The sequence below is a fragment of the Sus scrofa genome, chromosome 14 (assembly GCF_054392235.1).
Source record: "Sus scrofa isolate SSC_HxYL_T2T_F1_AM1 chromosome 14, Sscrofa_HxYL_maternal_Yorkshire_Landrace_v2.0, whole genome shotgun sequence".
Taxonomy (NCBI): Eukaryota; Metazoa; Chordata; class Mammalia; order Artiodactyla; family Suidae; genus Sus; species Sus scrofa.
In genome coordinates, this window is record NC_139396.1 from 47594018 (window position 1) to 47618603 (window position 24586).

The window sequence follows — 24586 nt, forward strand, 5'->3', positions numbered from 1 at the left end:
ACTGCAGCATTATTCATAATAGCCAAGATATGAAAGCAACCTAAATGCCCACTGATAGATGAAAAAAGAAGACAGGATATATATGTATATACGTATTATATATACATACATAGAACATTATGTATTATATATTATGTATAATATATATGTATTAACATCGTTATATATAATATATATATAACGTACATACATATAAACTCGCACAGACAATGGAAATTACTCATCCATTAAAAGTTAAATCCTGTAGTTCCCATCGTGGCTCAGCGGTAATGAAATCGACTAGCATCCACGAAAAGGAGGGTACAATCCCTGGCCTGGATAGTGGGTTAAGGATCCGGTGTTGCTGTGAGCTGTGGTGTAGGCTGCAGATGAGGATCAGAACCCTCATTGCTGTGGCTGTGGTATAGACCAGCAGCTGCAGCTCTGATTCGACCCGAACCAGAAAAATTCCATATGCCACAGATTCAGCCCCAAAAAGCAAAAAAAAAAAAAAGAAAGAAAAAATTCAAAAGTTAAATCTTGCCATTTCTGACAACATGGATGGACCTAGAGGGTGTTAAGCTTAATGAAATAAGTCAGACAGAGAAAGGCAAATACTGCATGATTTCACTTATACGTAGAATCTAAAAAACAAACCATGAGTTCCCGCTGTGGCACAGTGGGTTCAGAATCCAACTGCAGAGACTTGGGTCACTGTGGAGGTACGGGTTCAATCCCTAGCCTGGCGCAGTAGGTTAAAGGATCCAGTGCTGCTGCAGCTGTGGCAGACGTCAAAGCTGTGGCTCAGATTCAAGCCCTGGCCCAAGAACTTCCATATGCCATGGCTGCAGCCCTAAAAAAATAAAAACCAAAACAAAGGAGCAAATGTAAAAGAGAAGCAAAACCATCATTACAGAGCACAAAGAGGTTTTGCTGCCAAGAAGGGAGCAGGGAGGGGAGAGGAAAGAAATAGGTGAGGGAGATTAAGAGGGACGAACTTTCACTTACCCCTCCCCCCCAAAAAAGACTCCAGGGAATGTACAGTGTAGAGAATACCATCAATAATAATGTAATATCTTTGCATGATGCCAGATGACAACTAGACTTATTGTGGTTGGCCATCCTGAAACCTAGAGAAATACCGAATCATTAAGTTGTATAACAGGAATTAACACAGTGTGGTAGACCAATTATATTTCACAAACAAACAAATTCATAGAAAAAGAGATGGGATGTGTGGTTCCGGGAGGTCGGGGTGGAGGGGTTGGGACGGGGGAACTGAATGAAGGCAGTCAAAAGGCACATACTTCCAGTTATAAGATGAGTATTAGGGAATGTAAAGCCTGATAAATATAAAAGTTATATATCAAAGTTGTCCACAGAGTAAATCCCGAGTTCTTATCACAAGAAAAAATTTCTATTTCTTGGAGTTCCCATTGTGGCTCAGTGGTTAACGAATCCAACTGGGAACCATGAGTTGCAGGTTCGATCCATGGCCTTGCTCAGTGGGTTGAGGATCCGGCATTGCCGTGAGCTGTGGTGTAGGTCGCAGATGCAGCTCGGATCCAGCATTGCAGTGGCTCTGGCATAAGCCGGTGGCCACAGCTCCGACTGGACCCCTAGCCTGGGAACCTCCATATGCCTCGGGAGTGGCCCAAGAAATGGCAAAAATACAAAAAAAATTTATATTTCTTTAATTGTATATCTATATGAGATGATGGATGTTCACAAAACTAAATGCATGATATATGTAAGCCGGGTCATCATGCTGTACACCTTAAACTGACGCCGTTCTGTGTGTCAATTATACAATGCCACTGGAAGGGGGAATACTAAAATAATGGTAACTTTGGCAGGAACATGGTGGGGGGGTGTGATTGGAAGTGACTAGAAAGGGTATGAGGGGGCTTTACAGGCTCAGTAATATTGCATCTCTTGCTCTGGGTTCTGGTTACATGAATATTCACTTTACAAAAATCAGAAGTTGCCCACATAAGATTAGTGTGCTTTTCTGTATGTGTATTAGATGTTGGTCAAAGGCTCCTAAACATTAAATAAGCTCATAGAAAGAATTTCATTCTATTTTATTTTTTGGCCATGCCTATGGCATGTGGAAGTTCCCAGGCCAGGGACTGAACCTGCACCACAGCAGCGACCTGTGCCACAGCAGTGACAACACTGGTTCCTTAACTACTAAGCCACCAGGGAACTCCAGGAAAGACTTTTAGAAAGCAAGCCATTATCAGGAATCAAAAGGCTGGTGTTGCCTTTTTTTCCTCTTTTAGGGTCATACTTGCAGCATGGGCCAGGCTAGGAACTTATGCAACTTACGGAAGTTCCCAGGCTAGGGGTCGAATGGGAGTGGCAGCTGCTGGCCTATACCACAGCCACAGCAACACCAGATCCAATCCACAGCTGAAACCTACTCCAAAGCTTGTGGCAATGCTGGATCCTTAACCCACTGAGTGGGCCAGGGATTCAACTCACATCCTCACAGATACTAGTCAGGTTCTTAACCCACTGAGCCACAACGGGAGCTCCTAGAGGCTGGTGTTTCAATTGAGAGTCTATTTGCACAGAAAGGTCTTGATATAAACAATGGTTTACCAAACAAATCCTAAGAGGGAAAAAAAAGGTTCTTTCATCTCACATCAGGCTCTGAGCTGCCTAATTCCCCAAAGTCAGCTGGTGGAAAATCCTCTGAGAAGGGGTGAATCAGCTCTCTGGGATGGGGACAGAGGCCAGCAGGGCTCACAGACAGCCTCAGGGGGGAGAGCACAATAACACCCAGTCCACCGAGTCTCACGTCCCAGCCCAGGAGGCTGCAGAAAGGGAAGAACCCAGGGATCAGCAGCTGGGGTGGCACCTGGGTGACAAGTGGGAAAATTAACAACAGCTGCTTGTAAGAAGGAGATTCTGGAGCAGATGAGAGCTTCACAGGTGGAAGAGGGACGGGGGGTTACGAGACTGCCACACAAGGAGGGCTTTGGGGCATTCAGAGCCAGAACGACTCTACACAGAGGCTGGGGAGTGAGCAGGACATTCGAGGTGGCCATGGGAAGAGGGTGCACCCAGCTCTGGGCAGGAATCACACTCTGGGGTGCTGGGGCAGCAGAGCCCAGGACACCTGCCCTCCTATTCCCAGCATCTATTGGTGAGAGGACAAAACAGTCATGAACTATCCATCATGTCACAAGAAAAGTCACTTAGAGACAAAGCAGGGCTGTCAGAATTGATGGAGCTGCAGCACGGTTAGCATTCAGCAAGTATCCAGAGATCAGACAGTATGTTAGTACACGGATGCACTAAACCAGTGAGCTGAGTGCTCTGTCTGGTAAGTTTCACCATCTCCATGGACAGTTTGTTAATTCCCTCAATTTTTCAGCCCACAGTCAATTTCCTATCAATGGCAATCAACACATGCCAGCACCCACAAAGAAACTTGGAGAGTCTTGGGGGTCCTTTTCTCCTCTAAAACATGCTCCTGGGAGGGTTTGTTCACCTTATCACAGATTTGTCAGTGGGAGAATTTTTTTTCTTTCGCACCTTTCGAAACATATCGAATGTTTAAGTGATCTGATTACTTAGGATGCCTGGCTGAGCTGGCATCTCCAAAAAGCCATCCCAGAAAGAAACAGGCAGTGGGACTGAGTCACATACCATCTCCGTAGGAGTTGGAGATTTTTCAGATTCCTTCCCAGAATTTCTGGAACTTTTTCTAAAAGACAATGCAAGGAAATGAAGCACACCAATGATGCCTCGAGAGAAATCCTGTCCTTTGGATTCTCATCTGAAAGATGCAGCCTCAGGGATGGTTTGGTCTTATAAAAAGAAATAGCCTGTACAAACAGTCACACGCAATTGCAAGGGTTTCCATTTCTTTTCTCTCCAGATCCTAAAAATCTCATTATCACATTCCTCCCTAGTGTGGTCCGACATTTCTCAAGTCCAATTAGGTCTCCAGGTGAAGACCTGGCAGGAATGGAATAAAACGGGAGCGGGGGTGGTCACACATTCTGGGCTCAAGGCACCCCGTGTTGCTGGGGAACTTGGGGGGTTGTAAGCATCAGAAGCCCAAGGCAGGAGTTCTCTGGTGGTGAAGCAGCTTAAGGATTTCGTATTGTCACTACTGCGGCCCAGGTTCAATTCCCCCACTGGGGAACTTCCTCAGGCCACTGGCACAGCCAAAAAAAAAAAAAAAAAAGAAGCCCAATGCAGACTGTTTTAAAGAGAAAATGGGACCCAGTAGGGTCCCACTGACTCTGCTTCTCTCTGGACAAGCTTCAGGGCTCAGTGGATTAAGGACCTGGTGTTGTCACTGCTTTGGCTTAGGTTCCATCCCTGGCCTGATAACTTCTGTATGCTGTGGGTGCAGAAAAAAAAAAAGACGGGGGAGCAGAAAGACTGAAGAACATTTGGCAAGGCTTCTGAACAGCTCACCTCCAGACTTCTTGTTATAGGAGGATAAATAAGCCAACAAACACACAAGACCTCTAGTACTTAAGCTGCCGAAGCTCAGTGCGGAGTTACAGGCAGCAGAATGCAGCCTGTTCTTTTTTTTTTTTTTCCTTCCTTTTTAGAGCTGCACCTGGGGCATATGGAGGTTCCCAGGCTAGGCTGTGGTGTAGGTTCTTCAGCTGCTGGCCTACACCACAGCCACAGCAACACAGGATCCTAGTCATGTCTGCAATCTACACCACAGCTCATGGCAAAGCCAAATCCTTAACCCACTGAGCAAGGCCAGAGATTGAACTCACATCCTCATAGATACTAGTTGGATTCATTTCCATTGAGCAACAATAGGAACTCCTACAGCCTGTTCTGAGGGAGGCTCTAAGAGGAAGAAGGTCTCTCTCCACCACACGCGAGCGCGCGCACGCGCGCGCACACACACACACACACACACACACGGAGAAAAGGCCATGTGAGGATAGAGCAGGAAGGTGGCCACTGCAACCCAAAGAGAGAGCCAGACCCCAGCCCTGCTGGCACCTAGCCTGTGGATTCCAGTGTCCACAATGGTGAGAAAATAAATGTCTGTTGTTTACACACCACCCCCCAGCCCAGCCTGCTGTATTCTGTCATGGCAGCCCAAGCAGATCAACCCAGGAACTGTGGCAGATTGCATTTCTCAAAGACAGCCCCATAATTACTTCCATGGCAGGTGTTCACCTTAAAATGTGGCTTTGACAATCGCCCCATGGTGAGTGAGAGTCTATGTCCCACCTGTTCAAAGCAGGTGGGCTCTTTCGACAATTTGGACCAATGGGTATATAGGCGCTGCCTTCAGTTAACACTGCCTGCCTTCCAAGGCTCGGTCATAAAAGGCTATTCAGGTGCTAATTTGTCCCTGAGTTCATGCGCTCTAGGAGCTCCTGAGCTGCCATATACATAGTCTGACATCCCTAGGGCTGCCATGTTGTGAGGAAACCCTTCTAACTCACATGCAAGGACTGCCAGGAAGGGCCCTGAGATGATGTGGGAGGGAGAGAGGAGAGAGCCCAGCAGTTCCCAACTGCTCTGGTCCCAGCTCCAGCCACTGTCTGCGATTTGCAGCTGCAGAGGGACCATGTGCTAAGCCACCCAGCCAAGCCCCTCCCAAATTCCCAACCCGAGTAAACCAGGAATAATAAAACTGCAGTGTTGGGGGCAATTTGATCAACAGCACTAGACAGCCAGACCGCCCTCAGGACTTGATCATGAGCTCCAGGTTTGAGAGCCAGCTCTGACAGGTAATAGCTGTGTGATCTTAGGTAAGACACTTAACCTCTCGGAGCCCCCATGTCCTCGCCCATGTCGAATAACAGAACCTGGCTCATGGCACTGGTGAGGGGATCAAAGGAAAAGGCCAGAAGAAGCACACTGGAACCACTCAATAAATGCTAGCTCTTGCTATTATCAGTACAGCTATATTGCATCAAACTAAGATTATACCAATATGAAAAGACAGAAGGCATTACCGTTGCAGCTCAGTGAGTTAAGAACCCAACATAGTGTCCGTGAGGATGTGGATTTGATCTCTGGCCTCACTCAGTGGGTTAAGGATTCAGCATTGCTGCAAGCTGTGGCGTAGGTGGCAGATGCGGTTTGGATCTGGCATTGCCATGACTGTGGCATAGGCTGGCAGTTGCAGCTCCGATTCAACCCTTAGCCTAGAAACTTCCAAATGCTGCAGGTGCAGCCCTGAAAAGGAAAAATAAATAGGAAACTTGAAGTTCAAAATCATATGTTTTTAGAGGTCTGGCTCAATTCCTCACTTTATAGGTATATATACTAAGGTCCAAAGGCATAAATACCGGGTCCTCTGGAAGAAAAAGACTACTGTGGAACTTAGCAGGAATCAGGCCCAGAAAGGTGTCAAGAGCTGTTTCCAACAAGGCCAGCAACTTCTGCTCCTTGCCTGCAGTTTAAATTCCTCATTGTTTTGAATTGAAAGTGGGAGAATTTTCTTGACTTTAAAACTGTACATCACTCTCGTCAGAGAAACTCCAAGAGCCTCATCCTCAGATAATGCACCCTCCGATGTGAGAGAGTCTGCTGCATTGGGGTCAATGATAGCCTTCAACTTGCCTTCCCTTCCCTGAAAAGAAATGATTATTTAAAGGTGGAGAGCAGCAAAAAAAAGTCAGGCCGTGTGAGTTAATGGGACCATTCTGGCTCGATGCCATCGCTTCTGAGAACCCGAATAATGAGACGCATTTTACCCTTCATGTTTCCACAATGCTTGACATAATGGCAGCCCTATTATTGCAGCCTCCAATTGACACGGCCTTCTCAAAGGCGCCGTGACTGGGTAAGCGGGACTGAACAAGGAACACTCAGGAGAATGGAGCGGATGGAAAGTTCTAGGGATGTGTATTTTCCATGCAGAAGAAGAGAGCATCCCTGCCTGCCTGGGCAGAAGCGGCCAAGCCCTCCACCACAAGTTGGGGGTGGGGGTGGGGGTGCTTTGGGTAGGCATCAGCCATTGGTGGATAGGTCGGGGGTCTTTGGAGGAACAGAACCAATAGGATTCATACAGATAGATAAGAGGAGATTTATTATGCGAATTGGCTCACGCAACCATGGAGGCTGGGAACTCCTACCATCCGCCGTCGGCAAACTGGAGATCAGGGGTATAGTTCAGTCTGAGTCCAATGACCCAGGGTGGGGGGGTGGTGATGGTATAGGTTTCAAGAGTCCCAAGGCCAGAGAACCAGGAACTCTGATGTCCAAGGGCAGGAGGAGATGGACACCTCAGCTCACGAAGAGGGAAAGAGCATCCTTCCTTCCTCATCTTTTTGTCCTATTTGAGCCCTCTGTGGATTGGATGGTACCCACCCATGCTGGGGCAGGGAGACCTTCATCACTAGGTCTACCCACTCGAAGGCTCCTCTCCTCCAGAAACACCATCACCGACACCTCAAATATTTAACCAGTTACCTGGGCACCCCTTAGCCGGAGTCAAGTTGACTCATGACATTAACCATCACCATAGGTACCATTGAGGTTACCAGATGAAGGAATGTTCTCTTGCTTGAGGAGAGCCAGTTGCCCCCCACCCCCTGCATCATTTGGTGAAAGACATGTTGTTTCCCCATGGAATTGTCTTGACACGCTTGCTGAACATCAACTGACCATAATTATATGGGTTTATTTCTGGGCTCAATTCTATCCCACTGATTTTTTTTTTTTTTTTTTTTTTTGTCTTAATGCAGGTGATGTACCTGTCCCCTTCCCACGGGTCAGGCCAGGGCGCACATTCTTGGTTGACTAATTTGTCTTTTTTTTTTTTTTTGTCTTTTTTGCTATTTCTTGGGCTGCACTCGTGGCACATGGAGGTTCCCAGGCTAGGGGTCTAATCGGAGCTGTAGCCGCCAGCCTACGCCAGAGCCACAGCAACGCAGGATCCGAGCCGCGTCTCCAACCTACACCACAGCTCACAGCAACGCCGGATCGTTAACCTACTGAGCAAGAGCAGGGACCGAACCCGCAACCTCATGGTTCCTAGTCGGATTCATTAACCACTGCGCCACCAAGGGAACTCCACTAGTCGGATTCTTAACCCATTGAGCCACAATGGGAACTTGCTGAATTTGTTCCTCTTCAGGATTATCTTGGCTATTCTGGTTCCTTTGCATTTCCATGTGATGTTTAAGATCGGCTTGAACATTTCTGCCTAGGTGGCAGCTGGGATTTGGGCAGGAATCATATTGACTCTGTAGATCAATTTGGGGGAGCACTGCCATGTTTACAATAGTAAGGCTTCCAACTCCAGAACAGAGGACATCTTTGCATTTATTCAGGTATACTTTTATTTCTTCCAATAAGACTTTGTAGTTCCCAGAGTACCAGTCTTGCCCTTCTTTTAAAAGATTTATTCCTAAGCATTTTTGGATGCTATTGTTTTTTCGTCTTTTTTTAGGGCCGCACCTGCAGCACATGGAGGTTCCCAGGACAGGGGTCCAATCAGAGCTGTAGCTGCTGGCCTATACCACAGCAACAGCAATGTGGGATTCGAGCCGTGTCTTTGACCTACACCACAGCTCACAGCAACACTGGATCTTTAACCCACTGAGTGAGGCCAGGGCTCAAACCTGCGTCCTCATGGATATTAGTTGGGTTTATTAACTGCTGAGTCACGATAGGAACTTTTGGATGCTATTGTAAATGGAATTGTTTCCTTAATTTCATTTTCAAATGTTCTTTGCTAATGCACAGAGATACAATTTTCCTTTTTCCTTTTTTTTTTCTTTTTAGGGCCACACCTACGGATATGGAAGATTCCAGGCTAGGGGTCGAATTGGAGCTGCAGCTGCTGGCCTACACCACAGCCCCAGCCACAGCTGCACCAGATCTGAACCGCATCTGCAACCTATGCCACAGCTTGCAGCCACGTCCAATCCTTAACCCACCGAGCAAGGCCAGGGATAGAACCTGCATCCTCACGGACACTGTGTCAGGTTTTTAACCTGATGAGCCACCATGGGAACTCCTAGATAGGCAACTTTTATTATTGATCTTATATCCCGCAACCTTGCTGAAATCTTTTATTACTTCTAATAATTTTTAAATGGATTTTTAGGGTTCTCTACTTACACCATCATGTCATCTGCATGCAGAGGTAGTTATGCTTCTTCCTTTCTAATCTGGATACCTCTGTTTCATTGCCTAATTGCCTTGGCTGCAACCTGCAGTCCAATGCTGAATAGAAATTAAGGGAGCAGACATACCTGTCTCACTTCTGATCACCCGGATTTTATTTTACAGAGAGTGATAAGTCGTATCCACAAACGTTTCTGCTTTTACAGAGATTATAGTTCTAGAAGGAGATCATGTCATCAAATAAAAACCTAACAAACATTTTAGATCTTTATGGCACTTATAAATCCTAGTGAATTAGCCCAGAGACCAAAAGGATGATTGAGAAGGTGAAGAACCACTGGTCTGGAAGAATCCACCTGAAATATCCCTTAGAGGGGATTAGCAGAACCACAAAGGTCACTGGCAGGTAGCCACTGGAGCACAGCGAGGGTAGGGCTGACAGCTACCGGAAAGCAGAAAGGGAGAGCTTGTGACATTAATCCAACCCAAAGTCCTTGAGAAGGAGCCAGAAAGGCATTCCAGGAGCATGATGTGAGTAAGTGCCAAGTCCAAAAGACAAGAATGAGCTCACAAGACGAGGATGGAGGCCAGGGTCAAGCACACCTGGGCATAAGTTGAAACAGGAGCAAGCTGATTACAAGGCAAAAAGGCCCTGAGTGACTGAGGAGAGCTTCTGTGTACCTGTCACTCTTAGGGAGTAGATCAAGATGCTTAACAATTTCTTTTTTTCTTTTTACCTCCACATCTGTGGCGTATGGATGTTCCAGAGCTAGGGGTCAAATCGGAGCTGCAGCTGCTTTCCTACGCCACAGCCACAGCAACTCGGGACCCTTAACCCACGCAGTGAGGCCAGGGCTTGAACCCGCACGCTCATATAGACAACCTCAGGTCCTTAATCCACTGAGCCACAACCGGAACTGCAAGGAGAGGATGCTTACAATTTCAATCAGAGCCAAAAAGAAGTCACAGGTATGGTGCAGGGACTAACCTGAAATAGACCCTCACTCCCCGGGTACAATTAGCCCACCGGCACTGCTGCAAAGGTGTGTGTTGTTCTCTGCTGAACAGGGCAGGGTAGGTGGACACTAAATCCATGGGCAGAATCAAGTGGTAATTCTGAACTGATTAAGATGCCCCACGTGTTCAGCTGCAGCCACATCCATGCACTTCCAAGGTGTTTTCCAAGGGAAAAAATTGGAGGCTCCAGACAAAGTCCCCATTCTTTATCCATGAGAACAACTGTCATGACAGTGGTGTAGCTTGTTTTGTTTTGCCTTCACAGCTCCCTTCCACAGCTCCCCTCCCCCCACCCTGAGAAAATAGCACTGTCGTTTAAAGTGTGGTCTTCCGAGTCCGTCAGCACTGGGCTGGACACAGCTCTGCGTCTGTAGCGGAGTGATCACAAGCCAGCCTTGATTTTCTCATCTGAGAAATGGGTGTTTTTAACTGAAAGTTCATGTCACTATGAATTAAATGAAATAAGGCTAAGAGAGTCCCTGGCATCTAGCAATCTCTAAAGAAAGGAAAATGATTGGTGTTAATAAATTATCCCATGGGATGGAAGGACCAGACTCTATTACCCTTAATACACAGATTCTGATTTAACAACCATGACTGAAGGACTCTTCTAGAATCCCATCATCAGATAGGACCAGGGCTAGCTCTGAAACCCCCATTTTCCTGATTTATCATCACTATTCCTCCCGCTCCACTATTTAGGCTTTTTATGTTGTGACTGGCTTGTTATTTAGAACACAGTAATACGTATGTCCACATGAAAGCACCTCCAGCGACTCTTGATAAAGAGAATATGACCAGCCCTTATGACATTGTGACAATCACAATGTGCTCTGTCAATCCAGCAGTGGGCATCTCTGGGAGTCTGTTCTGCCTCTAGCTGAGTCCACTGTGATGCCAGACCCTGCCCACCACTCATTACTTCTAAGGACAATGAGAAGCAGGGAGGCACTGTGTTTCCCGTTGTCTCGGAAGCCATTCGGGTGGCCCAGATTTTCCACTGGGCAGGACGGGAGGGTTTCTGGGGAAAGGTGAGGGGAAGAAAGCCTTCATAGGTGCTTCTGACCACCAAAGAGCCCAAAACACAAGGTGGGATCTAGAATTAACCATGACCTGAACTAGTTCTTGGGTCAAAGCCAAGCTCTTGGCTCAAAATCCATTCTCTCGCATGGACATTTGATTAAGGGAATGGACTGTCCACCCAAAGAAAGTGACACAGACTTCCTTTCCCCAAACACCTCCCCCTTCAGGCTTCCATTGATTCTTCCTGCTCCACACTTGGCCACCTTAATTGGAATTCAGTTTGATTTCTATTTAGAATCTATTAGAAGGAATGGATGAAATGAGATCTCTGATAATGGATAAAATGAGATCTCTGAGACTAGACAACAAGGCGATGATGTCTGATGTCGTCTTCGGAAGAGCATGACAGTTTTGGTGGACCACAAATATGGACTTCTGGGTTCTTTAGATTGTTTACCCAAAAAGCACGTTTCGGAATGTTGCTAAAAAAAAAAATCCCAGTTACTACACTATTCCCTTGATGGTCTTATAACACAGGCAGGCTCTTTGAGCACCTCACCTATTATGTTGATTATATTCGCCAGAGATTTTACATGTTCTGGTACGTCTATAATTTCTTGTTTGCATGAGTGTGTGTTTGCATCTCCTAAGGCTGCCACACACTCCTTCGCACCATTGCTCAGCTCAGCCCCACCTCACAGATGTCATGGTAATGTGACAGCAGCCCGTAGTCTCAGTGCTACAGTGGTTAAAATCTTCGGTATACAATCCATGATAAGAGACCATGCCTCTTTCAGCTTTCATTCTCAGATGCTTTTCATCTCTTTTTCTCCCTTCTCTTTCCCCTTACTTCAGTGTGAGCATAGCCAGCAAGTATGCCACTAGAGATGTGTTGGAATGAAGAGCCACGATCTCAACGATTCTTGGTGTGAACACCTGCCTTTGCAACCCTTGTGTGGCACAAGCTTAGGGTGAGTGCTGATGGGGAGGGGATGCAGGAGGAAGAATGAGCTGAAGTCAAAAGGGAAGGGATGTTCCAGAGACCAGCCCTGCTGTTCTGAATCGTTGGTCATTTCAAGGAAATGAGTAGTTTGGGGCTCTCCAAGGTACCCTGAGGTAACAGCCGTAAAGGGGTCCCTCCATTTGTGGATAAAGAGACGGTTCTTATTGTAAAGAACTATAGCCTTATAAATGTGGCTGGGACAAAGGGCATTCAGATGAGAGTTGAAAAAAGAATTTTATTTATAAAAGCCACTATTACAGGAGTTCCCATCGTGGCTCAGTGGTTAATGAATCCGACTAGGAACCATGAGGTTGCGGGTTCAATCCCTGGCCTTGCTCAGTGGGTTAAGGATCTGGAGTTGCTGTGAGCTGTGGTGTAGGTTGCAGACATGGCTCAGATCCCGCATTACTGTGGCTCTGGCCTAGGCCAGCTACAGCTCCGATTTGACCCCTAGCCTGGAAACCTCCACATGCCGCAGGAGCGGCCCAAGAAATGGCAAAAAGACCAAAAAAAAAAAAAAAAAAGCCACTATTACAGATTTTTCAGTTTTCTTTGGAAAAGGACTTGATAAAACTCAAACATTCATTCAATAAATATATATTAAGAGCCTTCTAACTCCTAGGTAGACACCATTTCTGCAATTTGCAGGGAGTGGGCTTCTAGTTGTTGGAGCAGATGACAAATGTATACAAATATTTAATTTGGCAGGTGATCATAAATGCTATCAACTGCTCCATCCATCAGTCAAGGTAAACATTCGAAGTACAGCTACCCAATAAGACTTCCTGAGAGGACAGAAATTCTTTACTGTCCACACTGTTCAATATGGCAACCACTAGCCAGCGTTTTGCAAGCAGTGGGTAAATACAGCCATATTTGAAATTAGCTATGGTGGGGATAATTTACACCATGGGAATTGGCAAGTTTTACAAATCAAGGCTTTGTTTTTCCCTGTTAGAGAACCTGTTGCTAAATATTATCTGCATACCACATAGTATCCATGTAGATACTGAACACTTGAAATGTATCTTGTGCAACAGAAGAACTGGGTTTTAAACTTTAAGTCGTTTTAATTCAATCAGACATGTGTGGCTAGTGGTTACTAGCCAGTACAGGTCTGGAAAGAAAGGCCAGTGACATCCATTTCAGACAGAGTGATCAGAGAAGAGGTCTCTAGCAGAGTGATATCTGAATGATTGGACCCCATGAAAATGACATCAGATCCACTCTGCTTACTTCTAAGGGAGAGAGTGTACATTGACTACAAAGAGGCAGAGGGAACTTTCTAGGGTGATGTTAAAGTGCTGTGCCCTGCAATGGAATACTACTCTGTCATAACAAAGAAAGCAATAATGCCATGTGATAGATGGACCTAGAGATTATCATACTAAGTGAAGACAGAAAGAGAAAGACAAATATCATATGATATCACTTCTATGTGGAATATAAAATATGACACAAATGAACTTATTTATGAAATAGAAACAGACTCACAGTCTAGAAAATAAACTTATGGTTACCAAAGGAGAAAGAAGGGGGATAAATTAGGAGTTCGGAATTAGCAGATACAAACTACTCCACCTAAAGCAGATAAATAACAAGGTCCTACTGCATAGCACAGAGAAGTATAACATCCTGTAATAAACCATAATGGGAAAGCATATGGAAGAGAATATATATGTATATATGTATACCTGAATCAGTTTGCTGTACACCTGAAACTAACACAAACATTGTATATTGAATATACTTCAAAAAAAAGTTTTATGTATTGATTTGCAGTTGTCAAAATTGGCTATATGAGGCACTCAAGATGTATGCATTTCACTGTTTGTTCATGGCGCCCATTAAGAAAAAAGACTATTGCAGGAGTTCCCCAGTAGTGCAGTGGGTTAAGGATCTGACATTGCCACTCCTCTAGCTCAAGCCGTAGCTGTGGTGTAAGTTCAAACCCTGGCCCCAGAGTTTTTCCTTGAAAAAGAGAAAAGACTATTGCAATAGTCCAGAGTGATAAAAGTAGGTCATTCTTGAGTCATTGATGCAAAATTGCTAAGATGTGCTTAGATTCTGGTTGAATTCTCCATTTGAGAGCCAGAACAACATCAGGAAGATGATCAGAATGGGGGTTAAATAAAAGCTCTCAGAAGGGTGATTTTTAAGGGGCTCATTAGAATGAGGAGGAGGGGAGGGGAAAGAAGGAAGCAAAGATCGAGTGCCATGGAACCAGATATCGGCTCCATTCTGGACACACAGCCTCTGCAGCAAAGCAATAAATGAGGCATCACATCCCAGCTCTGAGCAAAGCAACCCCAGAAGTTGTCCTGATCTGTGCCTCTTGCATTTCCAGGATGTCCCAGTGCCTTCATCCACCCTGTCACTGTCAACTAGGTTGAAGTAGTCAGTTTCCAGACTAGCACTGAAATTCACACCCCCAGGAGCATGATGACTCCTTGATATTCTTTTTTTTTTTTTCTTGGATTTCACATGAGTGCCAGCACCGAAAGTGCTGACTTGTGTATGTGCATACACGCACGTGTACGTAAAGCATCTAAAAATAAATTCTGGAGAACTGGCAATTATCTTGGCAGGTGCTGTAAATTCTCTGCAGACACTATGTTCACAGAACACTGACAATGAGACAGAATGGTAGCCAGAACTTTCCCTGGGCTGCCCAAGGACAGAAGGACCCTCCCTGTCCAAATGTCCCCTCCCACAGTGTAATCTAGTGTCATTGTTTCCTCAAAGGTAGTCAGAATAGAAAGAGGCGAAGAAGGAGGAAAGAAGGCAGGCATGTTGCCAAGGAAACAGAAGTACCAAGTCTTTGCAGAGACTCACTGACCTATAGTACCCGCCGTAAGGCAAGGGTTTGGAAAATCCATTAGGCTAAACGTCTGAGAGGTAAGATGCCTTGTTTGCTGGGAGGAATACCTCTGGGTCTCGTCTCTTGACCTGCTGGGTCAATTTCCATCCAATTCATTTTCTTTTTTTTTTTTTTCTTTTTTTCTTTTTTTGGCTTTTTAGGGCTGCACCTGTGGCATGTGGAAGTTCCCAGGCTAGGGGTCGAATCAGAGCTGCATCTTCGACCTATGCCACAGCTTGTGGCAACACTGGATCCTTAACCACTGATAGAGGCCAGGGACAGAACCCACATCCTCATGCATACTAGTCAGGTTCTTAACCCTCTGAGCCACAATGGGAACTCCTCATTTTTATTCTTAGTATCCAATTTTGTGTGTCCCCTTAATTACTTTCCTTCCACTTGTGAAATATTAGATTCCCCTAGATCTTGCCAAACTCACCACCAATGTCAGTCTCAGAAATGAGAAGATAGGCATGCCCAAATCACGCTGTCACTTCCAGTAAGGAGACAATGTCACCCAGGCCTCCAGACAAAGGTGACAAGGATCTTTGAAATACTAAGACTTTGCCATAAGACTACCTATGGACAATAAAACAAGTGGATGCGTCTACAAAGGTCTCAACACGCAGCCAATCTGAGAACACGTATTCTAGGTCTAGAAGGTAGAGCTGGGCAGGCGCTATCTCCATGAAATCTCCTGTCACCCCATTTCTGAAAATGAAACCCAGCCACCATGTGTCAACCTCTGTCTCCGCAATATGAAGAGAAATTTCGTGTATCTAGAGAGAGGCCATTTTTTTGACTTGACATCTCAAGATGCAACCTTGAAACGTTCCATGCTATCAATTTGATACACAGCTGCTCTAAAAGGAAGAGTGGATAAAAATTAAAATGAGGAGAATGGAGAAAGGAAAAATGCTTGGATCACCCTCAGAATCCTGGCTACCCCTCCCATCAGTGCATTACTGGGATGGAGCATGATGGTGGGAAAGGAGAGAAGCAACCAGTTGGGAACTCAAAATTCTTCCGTGTCATCTTATGCGGACATGAGATCAGAGTGTCCATTATGTCCTAGGGCAGGCTTCTCAACCTCCAGTGTGCTTGATATTTGGGGATGCTTAAATCTTTGCTGCAGGGGCTTCTTGTGCCTTGTGGTACTTTGGAAGCCTCCTCAGCCTCAACCCACTAAAAGCCAGCAGCACTGTCATATGCAGATATGTCTTTGGATGCTTCCAAATTCCCCTGGGGAACAAAATCATCCCCATGCCAAGCTGAGACCCACTGCCTTCGAGTTAGAACATGGCCCTTAGGACAATGTCAATCTCGAAGCCGCAGTGCCTTCTCCAGGGATCCTCTTTGGGTGACCAAGAAGCTCTGTTCCAAGTCTCTGAAGAAATCCATTTAAAAATTTTTTAAATTCAAGTATAGTTGATTTATGTCCATGAGTTTGTTTCTTTTCTATAGATAGGTTCATTTGTGCTACTATATTCCATGTATACATGATATCATATGGTATTTATCTTTCTCTTTCTGACTTACGTCACTTAGTGTGAGAGTCTCTAGGGAATGGATTGCCATTTGGGGGGTGGTAGATGCAAACTATAGCATTTGGAGTGGATAAGCAATGAGATCCCGCTGTATAGCACAGGAAACTATATCTACGCACTTTGATGGATGATGGAGGATAATGTGAGAATAGAATGTATGTATATGTATATATATATGTATGTATATGTATGTATGTATGAGTGGGTCACTTTGCTGTATAGTGGAAATGGACAGAATATTATAAATCAACTATAATAATAAAAAGATATAGTTGATTTACAATGTTGTGCCAATTTCTGCTGTACAGCAAAGTGACCCAGTCATACCTACATACGCATTCTTTTTTTGTATTATCTTCCATCATGGTCTATCCCAAGAGATTGCATAGAGTTCCCTGTGCTGTACGGTAGGACCTCACTGTTTATTTTAGGAGAAAGTCTGATTCTTGGGAATTCAGCTCTAGCTGCTAAAAAGTCTCTCTCAAGTTGAACTGAACTCTCCCTTCCAGGAACATTCTTCCAATGGCTGTTTTCTTTCCTACATAATAGCCCTTTTAATATTTGAGAATTGCTATTCTATCTCCCCTAAGAAGAGCGATGACAAGAAGTAAGGGGTTCTGAGCAGGCAGAGGTCTGGGAGGTAGTTGTGGGCAGCTGGAAGAAACACTGGGAGGCTGCTGGTGCTGTGGTGGCCCTTGGGGTCAGCCCACTCCTGGGAAATCAGCAAAGCCCATTTGCCACCTGCCTCCCCCACCACCTCCGGCTGCAGCTCTTCCCTAGAGCTGCCGTCTCTGGTGGGAACCCTCCTCCGCATTCCCTTCTGCCCCCTTCCCAAGATCAAAACCTTGGCCAGATCTGTGATCTGATAAAATCTCTCACACTGAGAAGTTAATGGCGAAAACAGCTTAAAATGTTGTTCCCACAGGGTCTCTGCCTTTTAAAGGGAAATGCTTGGGACAGGCAAGACCCTTCCTCCAGTGGTGTGCTGGTAAGTTTAACAACCGGCTCTCTGAAGGGGGCTGGGGGGTGAGGATGGGGAGGGGACCAAAGCCTTGCTTTGCAGTATTTGTTAATTTCTGTCCTGTAAATATTGCCAGCATAGCGGAAGTTCAGACTGCCCACGTGAGGACGCTGAACCAGAGCTGGGAAGGGATCAGAACATAGTCTGTATTACTTCCACCATTTGGATGCGACAGATGTGAATACTGTCAAACGCATGGCTGACATTGACCTACAGAATAATTACTGTGCAGTGATGAGTGTTGATTATGAGCTTTGTTTTTTTAAATTTTTATACAGTTGTGTTACTTTCCCTTTATGATTATTACACAATATTGGCTGTATCTTCCCGTGTTGTACAAGACATCCTTGAGCCTATCTTACGCCCAGGAATAGGTACTATCTTCCCCCCCTCCCCAGAGATAACCACTTGTTCGTTCTGGGGAGCTTTGTTTTTAACACAATTTCTTTAATTGTGCTCTTATATAACTCAATTCTCAGTGGTGGCTCTGTCTCAAAACTGGCTAGAACAATTCCTGAACATTTCACAGGAGGTCCTGACCACCAGTCCTCCTGACTCCCACACACCATTGCTTGGATGCACAGAAATGTATTTAACAAACACCTTTAAAAAGCTTAACAGGGAGTTCCCGTCGTGGCGCAGTGGTTAACGAATCCGACTAGGAACCATGAAGTTGTGGGTTCGGTCCCTGCTCTTGCTCAGTGGGTTAACGATCCGGTGTTGCCTTGAGCTGTGGTGTAGGTCGCAGACGCAGTTTGGATCCTGCCTTGCTGTGGCTCTGGTGTAGGCCGGCGGCTACAGCTCCGATTAGACCCCTAGCCTGGGAACCTCCATATGCAGCGGGAGCAGCCCAAGAAATAGCAAAAAAAGACAAAAAATAAATAAAAAATAAATAAAAAGCTTAACAGGAGGGATCGGGAGCTTGGGCTTATCAGACACAACTTAGAATAGATTTACAAGGAGATCCTGCTGAGTAGCATTGAGAACTATGTCTAGATACTCATGTTGCAACAGAACAAAGGGTGGGGAAAAAAATGTAATGTATACATGTAAGGATAACTTGATCCCCTTGCTGTACAGTGGGAAAATAAAATAAAATAAAAAAGCTTATGGGGGCCAGACTCTGAATGCCTTATCCCAACCCATGCAGCAACCGCATTTTTTACAAACGGGGAGAGTGGAGCCCCTGGAGGTAGGGAACTTGCCTGAATTCACCCAGTTGTAAGAGGGTGGAACTCAGAAACCCACTGCTGGGCGTCCCAAGGATGGGGACCACTTCCTGGAGCTCTTTCAAGCTTCCTCTGATGCGCGTGGACCCCCTCCTCTTGAGCAAGCACTAATTTTTGCTCTGCACCCTCTTCCCACACTCATCCATCCACATATCTGGACACAGGCTGTGCCATTCTGTGCAAGGCTCTGTGCTGGGGACCCAGAGCACCACACCCCTGCCCCAAGAAAGAAGAGTCCCTGCCCTGAGGACACGGAAGGAGGCCATGGTGGGAAAGTCAGGGCCCTCCTGGTGGCTCATCCTGCAGGATCAAGGCGGGGTGGGGGCATGGCCCCAGAAGAGAAAGGACTTTGTGGGCTGCTCAAGTGTGAGGCTGGGGCTTCGAGAGGAGTGGGGCTTGGTCTTAAAGAAGCAGAAGGAGAACATAACACAGGTCTTCAGGTGTGGGAGCCCACCACGTGGGCAGGGTGAGAAATAAAATATTGCCTGGCAGAGTTCCCGCTGGGTTAAGAACCTGATGGCAGCGGCTCAGGTCGCTGCAGAGGCTCAGGTTCAATCTCCTTAACCCCGAACAGTGGGTTAGGGATCTGTGGTCACAGCTGTGGCTCGGATTCAATCCCTGGCCTGGGAACTTCCATATGCTTTGAGTTCGGTCGTGAAAAAAAACCCAGCATTGCCTGCCGAATCAGTAAACACATGCATTTGAGTCATTCTCACTCAGACAGTTTGAAGGGAACGTGCCAAATGCTCTTCTCGTTTTCTCCCCCAGACGCTGCGCCCTCCTCCTGCCAGCCTGGCACCATATGGGTTGGAGGCTGCTCTGGAGGCAGGTCAGGTCCACGCTCTGGATCTGGAAGACGAATCTGTATCCTGAATGATAATCTAAGGGGATGCCTGGGAGTTCCTGGAACTCAGCTTTGATGAGGCCCTCAAAGAAAAGAGGTTTTCCTCTCATGTTAAGCCAAGTATCCCAGGAAAGTCTCCGTTTCCGCCTTGGCCAGGTCTAGAGCCTTAGTGGAGGGCGAGCCCTTCCCCGATTCCCCTGCTCATGTGCGGGTGGCTTGGGCTGTGGGCGGGCAGGCTGGCATTTCCGTGCACTTCTCTGGCATCTGATATAAATCCCTTAACCAGTGCTGATTTGTGGTCCAAGTTTAGGTGTTTAATTATTACCGTCTCTGTCATCTTCAGCCACATGGAGGAAAAACGACAGATTCGGCAAAGAAGGCCCAAATAGAATTATTATGGAAGCACGAAGGAATCGGCTGGGCTGGGTTCCACTGTCCCTGAATTAGGAGGAAGGTCAAAGAGGAGATTGGGTTCAGATTTTTTCCCCATCCAGGATTTTCCTGGCAGAATTGTTCATATTGCAGGAAGGATCATTTTCATGCATGAGGCACTGTTGTAAGCCCTTAAAAGATATTAATTCTTACTAGTCTCACAATAGTCACATGAGAAGGATGTGATTATAAGGTCGCCATCATCCCCACTGTATAGATAGGAATACTGACACACAGTGGGGTTCAAGGTCACGTTGCAAGAAAGTGGCAAGGCGGGGGCTTTTCCCAGCAGGTCTGGCGTCTGAGTTTATGCTCTTAGCCAGGGGTCAGCAAACTTTTCTGGCCAAGGACCAGAAGGTAAACACTTTAGTTTTCTTGGGCCCTCGGGTCTCTCTTGAAATTACTCAACTCTGCCGTCCGAGTGTAAAGGCCCCCTCGGCAGTACATCCCAAGTGAGCGTGGTTGGATAAAACCTTGTCCTTAGACCCTGAAATCTGAATTTGTATATTTTTTCATTTGTCACATCATACCTTCTTTCAATCCCCGCCCCCATCATTTAGAGAAGGAAAAGCCAGTTTTAGCTCAAAAACAGGTGACAGGTCAGACGTGGCCCATGGGCCATGGTTTGCCCACCTTACTTTTATTTATTTTTTTCTTCTTTTTAGGGCTGCATCTGTGGCATATGGAAGTTCCAGGCTATGGCTGAATAGGAGCTGCAGATAAAATCTGTGCCACAGCAATGCCAAACCTGAGCCACATCTTGACCTACACTGCAGTGTGCAGCAACACCAGATCCTTAATCCACTGAGAGAAGCCAGGGATCAAACCCGCGTCTTCATGGACACTATGTCGGGTTCTTAACCCACTAAGCCACAAGGGAAACTCCTGCCAAACTGACTTTTAACCAATACCCCATGTCCCCTATGTTTAGATCCCAAATGGCGTGCATTTACTCCAACGATGCTGTCACAGGCCAGCACATGTGCAACCTTCCTCTTAACTTGTTGTTATGAAAAGTCACAAACACACAGAAAAGTGGAGGGAACAGTAGATTACATCTTCAACAGCCACATCACCGGCTATGACAGCTGCCATTGTGAGATCTTGCGATACAAGTTGGAACTTGGGGTAGATGTGATTAGGTCAATTGCTGCATCCGATTCCTTTCGTAGCCCAATGGGTTTGCAAATAATTGACTAGGCTCCTTGGCCTTAACACTGTCATTTAGAGACAAAAGCTGTCTTGGGATGTTGGGTGGCGGGGGCATTGTTGTATCCACCTCTGGTGGGCTCTAAGGTGGTATCCAGGTCACCCCAAAGAACAAAACAGGTGAGAACTTCCCAAGTTATCTCAGAAACAGAAGATGAGTGGAAAACAGAAGAGGCATGGGTAAGATGTCAACAAAATTGGAGCATTCTCTGGATCAACACACGGGGATGAAGATCTGCCCTTGAGGGCGGGGGTCACCTGTATTTTACTCCTTTGCTCAGCCTTGCTGTCCTCCTGAAGTTAAAAGAGGCGGAAGTGAGCCTTTGCTAGTTTGCTTCATGATTTATTTTCCATAAGAACCATAAGGGCTTAGAGATTAAAAGAAAAAAAAACAATCAGTGTTTTTCAATAAACAGCTGATGGCTAAATTGCAGATGGAAATGCAGCCGTAATCATCCTGAATGAGCATTCATTAAGCGTCTATCCACATGTGGCGCTGTGTGCTGGCTCTGGAGGAAATGATGCACTGACCTACTTTTCTCTGCTAGGGATGTTTCACCTGTTTGGGTTTCGGTAGAGTTTGCAAACTGGGACAACTTTGGAGAGAACTACTCATGTACACAGGGATGTAAAATGTCACTTGTAGGACCAAAGAGAAGCTGGAAGACTGATCAAGAGAGCATCTTCGTCTGAGGGAAGGTTGGAAGAAAGGATGGAAGGATGAAAGGATGGAAGAAAAGCCATCCTTTTCTTCCCTGGATAAAACAGACCCATTGTTAAGAACATACAGTCACATCAATTTCCACCACGGAGTCTACGGAGACCAGCTTCTATTTTAGAAAGTCTTCTCCTTGTCACTCAGCAGGATGGTTCACATGGCATCACTCTGCTCAATTCTTTACCCCTTACTGTAGCCCCATCACATGGTTTGCAGTGCCTTTCTGATGAGTAAGTAGTAAGTGATTTCTTTCCTATTCCTCATCTCTGAGGTCAGCCTTAGTTAATCTTTTTTTCTTTCCTTTTTAGGGCCACACATGAGGCATATGGAAGTTCCCAGGCTAGGGGATGAATCAGAGCTGCAGCTGCAGGCCTACACCACAGCCACAGCAACAACGGATCCAAGCCACATCTGCGAACCACACTGTAGCTTGTGGCAGCACCGTATCCTTAACCCACTGAGTGAGGCCAGGGATAAACCTGTATCCTCATGGACACTATGTCAGGTTCCCCACTGAGCCACTACAGGAACTCCAGCCTTAAGTAATCTAACAGAACAAGGTGGAAACAAGGATGGGCCATCCCAAGCTTTGACCTTGAGATGCCATGGATGCTTTTGCTTGCTCTCTTGTGCTCTGATCTGCTATTGCCATGAGAAGACATTCCCAAACTAGCTTGCTGGCTTCAAGAGGAGGCTGAGAGATGTACAATGCAAGATGCATCTGCCCATCTGATGTTTGAGGGAGGCCAGCCAGGATTAGCTGTAAGATTAGCAGAATGCTCAGCCTAGCCAAATGCCACAATAGAAACAACAAATGAATGTTGTTTTAGGCCACTGAAGTTTTTGTTTGTTTGTTTATTCTTTTTTTTTTTTTTTTGAGGGGTGGTTTGTTATACAGTGGTAGCTTACTGATACACCAACAGAATTTAAACTTCAGCAAATCATCAGCAGGAAACTAACTTGGCTGAAGAAAATAATTGTGATATATTCTCAGTCAAGGTGAAAGTAAGATTTTATTTCAGGTATGGGTTGGGATTATCAGTATGTATGTGGATAACTGAGAATCTGTCCTACAGATCATAGAAAGTATAACCAGGTTCCTGACTTGGGGATTATAGTATAACATCTATCTCTATACTATAAGAATACCACATGTTTCTCAACTCTGGCTGCACAACACATTTATCTGAAGATCTGTTACCTAGTCCCCACCCTCACAGTTCAGGAACCCACTGGTGTGTGAGCAGGGATATTGTTTCTAAAGCTCGCAGTATGATCACGTGGTGCAGCTAAAGCTGGGAAAACCTGGGCTATGTGTTACTAAGATCTAAAGAGTTAAAGTGTGAGAGACTTTTAGCAGATTCTGTGTTTTTTTTTTTTTTTTTTCTCTCCTAATACTAAATGTATTTCACAGGCCCCATCAATATCAGATCAGACAGGAGGCTTTTTTCCTACATGATTTTATGATGTCGACAGAAAATGTTCTGCTTCCAGGCTGGAGGCAGCTGCAAGCCACGTGAGAGATGTTCTTTTCCTTCATCCTTTCTCTCTCGTGAAAGTCTCCCAGAGTCATTAAGCCTCTTTCTGCAGCCCGGCTTTCGTTCTGTGTTGCACACAATCCGAAATGGGAGGATGTTTCTCTGTGCTGCCCTGTGAATTCTACAAGCCTTTCCCCAAATTGCCAAGAATCATAACCAGTCCCAGGAACGCACAATCCCTATCTCGTGGGCACAGACATTCAACCCTGCTGTTTAGATTCCAAGTCAATTAATCAACAGAGAGCCTTTTTTGGTGGTCTCATGCCAGGCATGGGTGACACAGGGAAGAGCCCAGGGCTTATCGGAGACCCAATGGAAAGGTGAGTTTGCCCTTTGCTGCCTGCCAGGAGGGTGGCAGGCACTCAGGTGTTAACTTCCATCCCGTGGTCCAGGAGCTGGCTTGATTGATTTCACTGATAGAGAGCAAGTGCATATGTGGCAGGCTTACACCACAGCCACACCAGATCAGTGCCATAGCTTCAACTTACACTGCAGCTTGTGGCAACGCTGGATCCTTAACCCACTGAGTGAGGCCAGGGATAGAACCTGCATCCTCACAGACACCAGGTCGGGTTCTTAACCCCACTGAGCCACAAAGGGGAACTTCAAGAGATGCTAGTTTTAACATACCTGTTTGAAAGAGCTATAAAAATGTAAACAAACAAAAAAGAGATGGAATTGGACTGCACTGTCTTTTTCTGTATATTTTGTCCCCTCCTGGAGAAAGTAGTCTTCAGTATAAGTGATTTTGAGATATATAAGTGTATATATGTAGCCTGAATAACTTCTTATTTTTACTATTTTTTCATTTTTTTTATGTCCATCCCCACAACATATGGAAGTTCCCAGGCCAGGGACTGAATCCAAGCTGCAGCTGCGGCAACACTGGATACTTTTAACCCACTGCACCAGGGCCGGGGATGGAACCCACGCCTTTGAGCATTGCAGTCAGATTCTTAACCCACTGCACCACAGCAAGAACTAACTCCACCTGAATAGCTTTTTAGAATGGAGATATAATTCACCTACCATGTAACTCACCATGTTAAAGAGTAGTCAGCATGCACTAATATATTCACAGG

General features: G+C 45.7%; 1 protein-coding gene across 6 annotated transcripts in view; it reads right to left on the reverse strand.

Moving 5' to 3' along the window:
- The window catches only part of TMEM132C (transmembrane protein 132C), a 403977-nt gene that overhangs the window by 187316 nt on the left and 192075 nt on the right, over positions 1-24586 (reverse strand). The gene's annotated exons all lie outside the window — the stretch shown is intronic.